This window comes from Hevea brasiliensis, chromosome 13, assembly GCF_030052815.1.
Source record: "Hevea brasiliensis isolate MT/VB/25A 57/8 chromosome 13, ASM3005281v1, whole genome shotgun sequence".
Taxonomy (NCBI): domain Eukaryota; kingdom Viridiplantae; phylum Streptophyta; class Magnoliopsida; order Malpighiales; family Euphorbiaceae; genus Hevea; species Hevea brasiliensis.
The window spans coordinates 75,952,197-75,964,907 of record NC_079505.1 but is presented as its reverse complement, the minus strand read 5'-3'; the positions used below and the strand labels follow the sequence as shown (position 1 = coordinate 75,964,907).

General features: G+C 37.2%; 1 non-coding gene across 1 annotated transcript; it reads left to right on the top strand.

Moving 5' to 3' along the window:
* The first annotated feature begins 12,350 nt into the window (after positions 1–12,350).
* On the top strand, positions 12,351–12,457 carry LOC131172322 (small nucleolar RNA R71). Its single transcript, XR_009142804.1, has one exon. It is a non-coding gene; the product is annotated as a small nucleolar RNA R71 (small nucleolar RNA).
* The last annotated feature ends 254 nt before the right edge of the window (positions 12,458–12,711 follow it).

Genomic DNA, 12,711 nt, shown 5'->3' with positions numbered 1-12,711 from the left:
TTAAAAAAAAAAAAAAAAGAGAGAGAAGCATATAATAATCAAGTGGGAGAAGTACTAAAGTAAAATTGGCTAGCAATTATATCATGTTGCAAAAAAATTATTTACCACCCAAGTATATAAAGAAATGAGTTTGGGGGTGGATTAAAAAGGGACAATTGCAATGCAAAATTCAATATTATTTATCTAGTCCGTAAAAGAGTTTAAAAATTGTATGCTAGCATTGGTGATTTATTGTAAAGTTCTTCCTCCCATTTAATTCAAAAAAATAAATAAAAATAAAAATAAAAATAAAAGTGTATCTTGATCTTTTTAACAATTTATTTATTCTCATGTTTTGTTTCCCTTTTACATTTTCTTTGTTAGCACATTATTACCCCTTAGCCCTATTACAACCATTAAAAGTCATTTTGATCTCTTGATTGTGTTTTGCTACATTAGTAGAGATTGGACTAGTTGGTTTGCCTATGGGTGATGCGTCCCAACCGCAAGTGCACGGGTCGTACAAGTAGTATAGAAAAATATCGATCCCATGAGGAGTTGTGTTAATGATTGAATTTTCGATATAAAAGTTGACTAAATTGAAGTATTTATGAAATTAAAATAATGAATTAATGGGTAATGGAGTATGAAATCTAAATGTGCAAAATTAATATTCTATTCAACAATGTATTAATTAAACTAAAATTGCATCAAATTGAAGTAAGCAAGTTCAAATATGGCAATATTAAAATGGTAAGCAATTAAATTCGATTAGAAATTAACAATGGTAAAAAGGCGATTCCGGAGTTCGGGGTTTCATATTCGAGCTATTTCGGGATTTTAAATTGGTTATCCAATCTTATGGAGCTAAATGGTTTTAAGGAGATTAATTCTTAAATCCTTTGAATTCCCTTTCGGGTGAGACAAAGAGTGCCTTAATCAATCTAATCCTACTTTCGTGGACTTAGAATTAATTAAGACCTATTAAGTTCTTTAATTAATCTGTGAATCCTCTTAATCCTTAGCCTATTTCTAGGTCTAAGTTAATTAAGTCCAATTTCTTGATTATCTATCACAAGGCCTTCTCATTTCGGTGCTTCAACCATGGATTAAGAACATCACTTAATGGGATCCTACACTAAACATGACATTTAGCATACAAGAAATGAATAAAACTCATTAAGACCACAAAATATGGATTACCCAATCAAGATCCACAAAATATCTCAAATATTACAACCCTTACTCCAGAATCAAAAGTAAACTACTCACTATCCGTAATGCTTACAAGATATGATGAGTTTAAATGGAAATAAAGCTTTAATCTAAGCTAAGAAGTAAGGAATTAAACACTAGAAATGTAGAAAAGTGTAAAGAAAGAAAGAAATCTGCAAATCTTAGTTGAAAATGGTGTGGAAGGTGAAGATGGCTCTTCAAATTCTGCTCAGCCCCTCTCCTTTTCTTCTTTGCTCCTTTCTTTTTCTAAAATGGGAAAATGGGACTATATATAGCATTTTTCTGACATGGAGCCCTAAAATGGTATGTTCTAGGAGGACTTATTTGAGGAATCTCCCGACTCATTAATGAACTCTTCATGGGATGCATAAGTTATGCGATCCCTTATCTGATTTCTGGTTAGGTCACTTATGCGGAGCTGTATAACTTGGTGCATAGGTTATGCACAATTTCGTGAATGTGCATAAGGGAGGTGAGAATTTGCATAAGCTATGCAGTCTCCTTATGCACATTTAATGTTCGAAGCAGTGATTTTTCTCCTTATGCAGATCTGCATAGCTTATGCGGCAAGTTATGCACAATTTGATCAATGCATATTTCAACTTGAAAACTTGTTTTTGACATCTTTGGCTGTAGAAGACACTCCTCAATGGCAAAATTCTCTTCAGTCCTTCAAAAACACCATTTTTCCTACAAAACAAAGTAAAAATTACAAATTAATCCAAAATCGACAATTATGAAAAACTAACTAATTTACTAATGAAATTAGCTAAAGATAACTAATAATAGAATAAAATGGCTATAAAATTAGACCTAAATGACTATGCAAAATGTATGCATCAAATACACCCAAACTCAAGCTTTTGCTTGTCCTCAAGCAAACTTTAAAATGTGGTGCAAAGTTTTTAGGGGTGCCTTATCCAAAGAGTTATGAAAATTACCAATTGAAGTAACTTAACACACCTTCAGCCATACCAGCAATCCATATACCCATCCTTCAAAATGCAAAGAATTTAATGCTTATCCAAGCTTTCACCGCTTAGCCATCAAGTCAATTATCATTCAAAATCCCCAAACCAACCAATCAAAAGAGAGTGTCATGCTCAAAAGAAATTCTAGAACAATCAATAGTCAAAGTGTCTCTATATGGAATGATGGAATTGAATGAATGAATGAATAGTTTTCCAATCCCATAGGCAAATTCCCTACTCCTATCTCCACTAATGTAGCAAGTACTATCAAGAGATCAAAGGTCTTTTTATGGATGTAATGGGGCCATGGGGTTCAAAAATGAGGCTAAGAAGAAAAATGGGTGAAAAGGATTCAAAGCATGAGAATATTTTCAATTTTGACAACATAAGGTACACTTCTTATTTTATTATATATTTTTTCTTTTTCTCTTTTTTTTATATATGGAGGAGAGAAATACACAATGAGAATTGTCAAGTGCTAGCATAGTTTACAAAACATATAAAAATGGAGGGACATTTTGATACTTTAGACTTGTATTTTGCATTTTCTTTTGATGCTTGTCCCTAGAATTTGCCACCCCCAAACTCATTTCTTTTAATACTTTGGGTGGATTTCTTTCATTTTGAATGGCAATAGTGAAAAGCACATATACTAGCACTTTTTACAAGATGACAAGCATTTCTTCTCCCTTTTATTGTATATTTTTTTATATTATTTTTTAGAAAGTGTACCTAACATTCAATATTATTCTCATGAAAAGGGTTGGAGTGTTTGGTTCATTGGCTAGGTAGCAATAAGGATTTCAAGAAAAATTAGGGATAAAAAGGCTCAAAGTGGTTTTCAAAGGTCAATTTTAATTAGGAAAAAGGCCAAAGGTTTAAAATGAGAGGGTTTAAATCAAAGAATACCTAATCATTTCTCTTTTCAAGTATAAGCTGGTATTTCGCCTTGAAAGGTTTAGAAAATTTGTTCTAGGATTGGTGAGACATCATTTGACTATCTTATATCCAATAACTCCTCTAAACACTTCCTTCTCCAAATGACTAGTTGGGTGGCTTTTGGCTAAGAAGATATAGGCAAGGGATAGACACTTCAAAACCTTGCACCTTTTAGGAAACTTTCAATCCACAAACCCAACTAAAGGGTGAGTCAAATCATTCTCATAGGCACATTTTCAATACTCAAGGGATTTGGCAAAAGATTTTAATGCATGGTGCATGATTCCTAAAATGAGTAATGCATTAACTAAATGGAGGAAGTCTATTTGTATGTTTGTGTGCAATGTAATGTATAATGTGTATGTAAATGTGTAATGTGTGTGTGTATGGATGTATATGTAAAATATTTACAATATATGTAAATGGAATGGAATGAGATGCTCCTATACTCAAAATGTGAAAAATAAAGCTAAAATCAAAATGTGCACCCCCAAACTCAAAATTGGACATTGTCCTCAATGTCTCATGCAATGTATTATCAAAAGTCAAAGCAAATAGTAATTACCAGGAATTGTAAAGATTAAGAGCAAAAAGAAAGAGTTACCTGGTATTTAGCAGATGAGAATTCAAGATAAAGGGATGCATAAGAAACTGCATAGGTCATGCAGAGTTAAGGGCTGTCCAGAGTATGTGCATAGGTAAGGTGCATAAGCCATGCGGTGCTGCATAAGAGGCAATATATGTTGCATAGGCTATGCAGGACAGTTGCATAAGGGGAATACAACCTGTGCAGTGTATACAAAAGCTGCTGCATGGAAATTGGCAAGGGGGATGTACAACCAGCAGTAAAAGTATTGAAATATATACAGAGTATGGGCAAATATGTACAAAAGGGTAAAAAGTGCAATAAAAATCAAAGAAGACTAATGTAATAGCTATCCAATAAAACTTCAAGAAAAACAGAATTTAAAACAAACTAATTCAGAACTAACAAACATAATCCAAAACAAACTATAAATGTTTGAACATATTTACAAAGGAAAAGTCCTACGAGATTGAACAAAAGTAAAACAGAAGCTAATCTATGTCTATTGTTTTGCCTTTGTCCAAGGATGTTGCTAAGGGGCTGGTGGCTGCTGCTGGCTGTCGAAAAGATGGTGCTGGAGGAGGTGATGGAGGTGGGGGTGGCATGCCCAAAAAGATCATGAGTTGCTTCACCATCTCCTTCAGTTCTTTCTGTTTGTCCCTGGTTTCCATGACAAGGTCAAATAGTTGATCATGACGATCCTTGAGTGTATCAAGACCAGTGTCAAGCTTCCTATCCACAAAGAATATATCATCACTAAGCCTTTCAAGATAGGTGAATAAGGCTTTAGTGTTGAATGCAGGAGGTGCTGTGGATGAGGAAGGTTCATCTGTAGGAGGTATGGGCTGAGCAGAGGTAGCTGGAATGTCCTGTGTAGGCTGAGGGGGTGGGGTAGGTGTAGTAGGGTGCTGTGGGACTGGTGTGAAAGGTTGGGTTTCTGGTTGTGCAATAGGCTCAGTTTCTGCTGCAGGGTGGACAGTATCAAAACATGACAGATTGAACCCTGTTTTGGTTAAGTGTGCAGTATCAAAATATGAAGTGTCCTCGAGTGCTGGTATTGAGTGCTCTGCAGGATTAAAACCAAAATGCTTGGCTATGACAGTGATGAGCCCACCCAAAACAATGTCACCTATGGATTTGGTGGCAATATGCAGCACATGTTCACAAAAGAAGTAACCAGGAGATACCTTAACTTTGTGAAATGCACACCATAACATAAATAGTTCAGATTTTCCCACAGCACCAGAACTAGTCCCTCTGCCCAATATGGTGCTAGCCATCAGCCTATGAATAAACCTAAGTGCAGGGTCAAGGATTTGGGATGTTTTGGATCTTCCAGCAGAGAAAGTTTGAGGTTGGTTTGTTATGATTCTCCAAAATTGGGCAGGATTCCAAATGCCCTTGTTGGCTACCTCTACTCCAGTATGTGGTACTCTAAATAACCCATCAATTGCAAAACCAAAAATGCTATGAAATTGGTCTAATGACAGTTCTCTATATTGCCCCAAGCATCTAAATTTCATAATTGGCTTATGGTCTACATCATGCAAATTGAGGGTAGCAGAGAATGAAGAAATAAACTCCAAAACTAGAATTGGATAAACTACCTCTTGCTTATGCACAAATTCTGTCCAACCCATACCATCAAGAAATGTAACTACATTGTCAAATAAGCCAAGAGATTGTAAAGCATCAGCAGATATATACCTAGTGGGTTGTACCTTCCTATCCTTAAGGCGCTTAAAAGCTGCTTTTTGAATCGTATCAGGGAGAGGCCAGGGTAGCTTTGATACAAATGAGGATGCCGAAATTGTCTTTTTGCTGGAAGAGGGTGTAGAGGCTGGAGCTTTTGGCTTTTTGGGAGGCGGTTCCGACAATGGGGTGGGTGGGTCTTTGCGTTTGGACAGAGGAGGAGCAGAGGACATGGGTCGCACAGATTTGGACCGGATTTTGCATTTGTATGTGGTTGGGGGAGGTGGTGGGGGTGTCGTTTGTGGTGGAGGATTGGAAGTGGGGTGTATCGATGACAATGGAGAGACTTCGAGAGGAGAGGCGGGGCGGGAATGTGGAGGGGAATCCATTGCCGATGGAAAAAAGATAGGGGGAAATGAAAATGTAGGGGGGAATTTAGGGTTTTCGTGAGGAGAGTGCTAGTGGAGAAGATGGGAGAGAGACGGCGAGGATGCCGGAAGGAATGGAGGTTGAAGGGCGGTCGTGGGGTGAAGAGTCAGGAAGTGGAGGTGGGAAGTTTTGTTTGCCGAAAATGAATTTTAATCGGGTTTGTAAGAGACTGCATAAGGGGAAAATGAGTTATGCATAACCTGTGCACTCTTTTGTACATGTTTCAGAATGATTTAAACTTCAGAGAAATGGCTTATGCACAAGTGCATAGGTCATGCACTGTCCTTATGCATGTTTCGGTGACCCTTGAAATGTTGAGGAGCGAAGTCATGCGGGAGTGCATAAGTTATGCACTCCCCTTATGCATCTCTCGGCAGAAGTGGTGTTTCAGAAAATTGGGTCATGCAGAAGTGCATAGGTTATGCACTCTGCTTATGCACCGTTCGGCAATTTTTGGAATTTTGGTTAGTGGTCATGCAGATGTGCATAAGCTATGCACTCTGCGGTGGATTTTGAAATTCAGAATCTTTGGTTATGCAGAAGTGCATAACTTATGCATGTTCCTTATGCAGGTCTCGGCAACTGTTGGAATTTTCTGATTTCTGGTCATGCAGAAGTGCATAGGTTATGCACTCTGCTTATGCACCCCTCGGCAGAATTGAATTTTTGGAGTTCTTGGTTATGCGGAAGTGCATAACTTATGCACCTTCCTTATGCACCCCTCGGCAGAATTGGAAGTTCAGAGTTTTTGGTTATGCAGAAGTGCATAGGTTATGCACTTTGCTTATGCAGACTTCGGCAGAGAGAGAAAATGCAGAATTTGAAGTTGTGCAAATGTGCATAAGTCATGCACTCACCTTATGCAAGTTTTGACAGATATGAAATTTGACAAAATGAGGTTATGCAGAAGTGCATAAGCTATGCACTCTCCTTATGCACTTGCAATAAAGGTGAAAAATGGCAAGAATTGTGGTTATGCAGGATTGCATAAGCTATGCAATTGCTTATGCACAATTTAACAAGATCAAGAATGCAATAGAACATGGATTGCAAGTGTGAAAAATACCCTAGAATAAGGAAATATAATTCCATGAAGCATAAACCATGAGAATTTTCACCAAAAACACATCAATATAGACAAAGTATATCAAAAAGGCATCACACAAGCATGTAAAAATGGATCCTACATAAAAGACCTTTGAGAACTATGCCATTTTGAGTCAAATTCTGCAAATCAACATTTAGCACATAAAACTCCATAAGATCTGCATGAAGTTGCATCTAACCACAAATGAGAAATGAACTCTCCAAGTTTTGCCAAGAAAATGCAGCATTTCTATCTTGAATTCTACAACCCAAAGAAGCTCAAAACTGCAAAAATAACTCACTTACCACCATATTAACATTATAAGCACACATATTAAAAAGTTACACACCCAACCTCACCAAAAGCACAAGTCATTAGTTGCAGACACTCTTTTTTTTTTTTTTTTTGCAGAATGTACTTTTCCTCTGCATAAGCCAGATTGCAGATCCTGCACAGGTTATGCAGCAAAAAGCAATCAGTTTTTGGGAAAATTTGAAGGACAAAATTTTCAAGTTAAGAATCACTTCCCCATCAGTTTACCAGCCTTTCTTCATTGAATTACATCTACAAGGGACAAGATTTAACAATGTCAAAAATTTAATTTGGGGAGATTTAAGATAAAAACAAAATTAATGAAAATGAAAGTAAATCAACAAAAGCAAAATAAAAGGACTTGGGATGCCTCCCAAGAGGGCTATTTTATAGTCCTTAGCTGGACTCTTCATGAATTTCACTGAAAAGAGGTAAGGGATTAGAGAGCTTGTAACAGTTTGCTCCCTTTATTGGGTCTCCAGTTATGTAATGCTTCAATCTATGCCCATTGACCTTAAAATTCCCAGATTTTTCACTCCAAATTTCAATTGCTCCATAAGGGAAAACCTTAGAAACTCTATATGGACCAGTCCACCTTGACTTAAGTTTTCCAGGGAACAATTTCAATCTTGAGTTGAACAACAAAACTGAATCACCTTCTTTGAATTCCTTTTTCCTCAGATGCTTATCATGCCAAACCTTAGTTCTTTCTTTGTAAATACGGGCACTTTCATAAGCATCCATCCTTAATTCCTCAAGCTCATTAAGTTGTAACAACCTTTTCTCACTAGCTTGCTTAAGATCAAAATTCAAGGTTTGAATGGCCCAATATGCTCTATGTTCTAGCTCCACAGGTAAATGACAAGACTTACCATACACCAACCTAAAGGGAGTAGTTCCTATAGGGGTTTTGTAGGCAGTCCTATATGCCCATAAAGCATCATCTAGTTTGATAGACCAATCTTTCCGAGAATTGTTCACTGTTTTCTCCAAAATATGCTTGAGCTCTCTGTTAGAAATTTCAACTTGTCCTGAAGTTTGAGGATGGTATGGGGTAGCTATCTTGTGCACTACACCATACTTCCTCATTAAGCTCTCAAATTGCTTATTACAAAAATGGGAACCCCCATCACTAATTATAGCCCTAGGAGCTCCAAATCTGCTCAAGACAAATTTCTTCAAGAATTTCACTACCACTCTGGCATCATTAGTTGGAGTTGCAATAGCTTCCACCCACTTTGACACATAATCAACCCCAACTAAGATGTATCTATTACCATATGAAGGAGGGAATGGCCCCATAAAATCTATTCCCCAAACATCAAATAATTCCACTTCAAGAATATTATTTAGGGGCATTTGATCTCTTTTTGACAAATTTCCACTCCTTTGACATTTATCACAATTCAACACAAATTTCCTCACATCCTTCAAAAGATTTGGCCAAAAGAAACCAGCTTGCAAAATTTTACTAGCTGTCTTAGAGATGCCAAAATGACCTCCATAATCAGAAGCATGGCAATGATGCAAAATACTCTGTACCTCCTCTTCAGGAATACATCTTCTAATTAGACCATCACAACATCTCCTAAAGAGTAAAGGATCATCCCATCTATAAAACTTCACCTCATGCAAGAACTTTTTCTTTTGTTGCCATGTCATACCTAGAGGTAAAACTCCACAAGATAGATAATTCACAAAGTCTGCATACCAAGGTAGTTTAGCAATAAGAGAGAAAAGTTGTTCATCCAAGAAAAACTCATCAATAGGTATTTCATCTAATTCTTCACCATCCAATTTCAACCTACTAAGATTGTCAGCAACTACATTTTCAGCTCCCTTCTTGTCTCTAATCTCCAAATCAAATTCTTGTAGCATCAGAATCCACCTAATGAGCCTAGGCTTAGCCTCCTTTTTACGGAGCAAATACCTGATGGCTGCATGATCTGAAAATATAACCACTTTTGAGTCAACAATGTAAGGTCTGAACTTTTCCAATGCAAAGACAATTGCCAAAAATTCCTTTTCAGTTGTTGCATAATTTGTTTGAGCCTCATCCAGTGTTCTACTAGCATAATAAATAGCATAAGCCTTTTTGTCCTTTCGTTGACCAAGAACAGCCCCAATTGCATAGTTGCTAGCATCACACATAATTTCAAAAGGTAGGCTCCAATCAGGTGGTTGCATGATTGGTGCAGTAATAAGAGCTTGCTTCAACCCGGCGTGTCCTAGGAAACTTCGAATTCCCTTGACATTGGTAGGAGGAGCCATCTTCTCTATCACTTCAACTTTGGCTTTATCAACCTCTATTCCTCTATTAGACACCAAATGTCCAAGCACTATCCCTTCCTGAACCATGAAATGACACTTTTCCCAGTTTAACACAAGGTCAGTATCTACACATCGCTGCAAAATTTTAGAAAGGTTAGCCAAGCATAGATCAAATGAAGATCCATAAACAGAAAAGTCGTCCATAAAAACCTCCATTATGTCTTCAATGAAATCTGAGAAGATTGCCATCATGCACCTTTGAAAAGTGGCTGGTGCATTACACAACCCAAATGGCATCCTTCTATAAGCAAAGGTTCCATATGGACAAGTAAAAGTGGTTCTCTCTTGATCATTTGGATGGATAGGGATTTGAAAAAAAACCTGAATATCCATCTAAATAGCAAAAGTAGGAATGCCTAGCTAGTCTTTCCAACATCTGATCAATGAAGGGAAGTGGAAAATGATCTTTTCTAGTGGCAACATTTAATTTTCTGTAATCTATGCACATTCGCCAACTAGTCACCGTTCTAGTGGGAATTAATTCATTATTTTCATTTCTGATCACTGTCATTCCACCCTTTTTTTGGAACAACATGTACTGGGCTCACCTAAGTACTGTCTGAGATGGGATATATGATCCTTGCATCAAGCAACTTCAAAATTTCCTTTTTAACAGCTTCTTTCATATTTGGGTTCAACCTCCTCTGATGTTCAATAGATGGTTTACAATTTTCTTCCAAACTAATTCTATGCATACAAAAGTGTGGGCTTATTCCCTTAATGTCATCTATGGTGTATCCCAAAACTTTCCTAAATTGTCTCAACACTCTTAACAACTTATCAGCCTCTAAGGTACTCAAATTTGCATTTATAATTACTGGATAAGTGTTATTATTGCCAAGAAATTCATACCTGAGCTGAGAAGGAAGTTGCTTAAGTTCTACCTTAGGTGCATCTTCTTCCTTGAATGATGATTGCTTAGATTCAGCTTTTTCCTTTTGTGTGAGTTGAAAAACTGGAGCAGAAATGAATGGTGGACTTCCCTCTAAGTGTTGAGCATATGCAGCTTCATGAGGGTTGTCATAATCTATGCCTCCTCCATGAACCAAACAATTTTCGAGTGGATCTTCTGGATATTTCTTTCTGAAGTGTTCTTTAACCAGCTCATCAATGATATCAACTCTCAAGCAAATATCAGCTTCAGAATGATGCTTTTTCATAGTGTTATTAATATTGAAAACCAATTGCTCTTCACCAACTCTAAGAGTAAGCTTTTCTCCCTTAACATCAATTAATGCTCCTGCTGTAGCTAGAAAGGGTCTCCCCAAGATAATTGGAATATTAGAATCTTCCTCCATGTCCAAGATGACAAAGTCAACAGGTCTATAGAACTTTCCAACCTTCAGGCACATTCTCCAAAATCCCTTCAGATACTTGATTGTTCGTCACTAATCAAGAGAAATGTTGGTTGTCTTTAGATCTCCCATGTTGAGCTTCTCATAGATGGAAAGGGGCATAAGGCTAACACTAGCCCCTAAATCACATAGAGCTTTTGTAGAACAAGACTCTCCAATGTGGCATGGAATTGAAAAACTCCCTGGATCCTTAAGCTTTGGAGGAAGTTTCCTTTGGAGGATAGCACTACATTCTTCTGTCAAAGCTACAGTTTCATCATCTTCAAGTTTCCTCTTGTTTGAGAGAATTTCTTTCAAGAATTTTGCATAAGAGGGCATTTGTGAAAGAGCATCAACAAAAGGCACATTTATGTAAAGTTTCTTCAAAACCTCTAAGAACTTCCCAAATTGCTTGTCAAGCTTGGCTTTGTGAAATCTTTGTGGGAAGGGAAGTTGTGGCTTGTAGGGTTCAGGAGGTATATATTTCTCTTCTTTTTCTTCAAATTTCTCCTTACATTTTTCTGCACTCTCTTGTTTTTCACTCTCATCAGTCCCTTTCTCATTTTCTCTCTTCTCACTGTTTTCACTCTTCTCATCATTTATAACTTTTCCACTTCTTAAAGTAATAGCTTGACACTGCTCTCTTGGATTTTCTGGTTGACTTGGAAGCTTTCCAAAAGACTTAGCACTTGAGGAGGATGCTTGTTGTGCAATCTGGTTTTCCAAAGATTCTGTGTGTTTGCATCATTCCAGCCTTGCTTTCACCTCTCTCATCTCCTCATCATGCTTATTTTGGTTAGCAAGTATCTGTTGCAATAAAGCTTGATGGTGGAATTTCGTTCTTCTTTGTTTTGGTGGAGGGTTCATATTTTTCTGCTTGAAAATTGGGCGGTGGTTGCCTATTTTCTGATATGGAACTTGACTATCTTTGTTGTGGTTGAAAATTCTGATTTTGAACTTGATTTTGCTGATTTCCCCATGAAAAGTTGGGATGATTCCTCCAATTTGGATTGTAAGTTTGAGAGTAAGGGTTCCCCATTTGCTTGTTTCCATAATTACCAACATATGCTGCTTGTTCTCCATAGTCTACTCCACAGCTGGTAGTTTCCTCTGCATAAGCCACTTGTTGTGAACTTCCAGCTGATGATGATGAACTAACCAACATACTCAAATCTTCCATCTTCTTAGCAAGGACATTTGTAAGTGCATCAAACTTTGCATTAATCATGTTGAATGGATCAAGATCATACATTCCAGCAGCTTGCCTTTTCTGAGTTGGAGCTGGTCCTCTTGGACTACTCCAAAGATGAGTATTCTTTGCAATTTTCTCCAATAGCTCATAAGCTTCATCTTCATGCTTTATAATAAATTCTCCTCCTGTTTGAGCATCAATAATTCCTCTGATTGCAGGAGTGACATTTGTGTAGAAATTCTGATTTATCATCCATTTTGGAATGGCATGATGTGGGCATAATCTCTCTAATTCCTTCCATCTCATCCATGACTCATAAAGAGTTTCATCTTCTCTTGGTTTGAAAGCTGTCATTTGATTCCTCAGCTCTTGAGTTTTTCCAGGTGGAAAATATTGTGCAAGAAATGCATTAGTGAGTTGCTCCCAATTTGTAATGGAGTTGTGAGGTAAAGAATCAAGCCAATCCAATGCTCTATCTTTCAAAGAGAATGGGAATAGCTTCAATCTTACTGCATCATCAGACACTCCAGGTTGTTTTTGCATGTCACAGATCATAGCAAACTTCTTCAGGTGTGTGTGTGGATTTTCAGAAGGATGTCCTCCAAATTGAGAATTTTGAATCA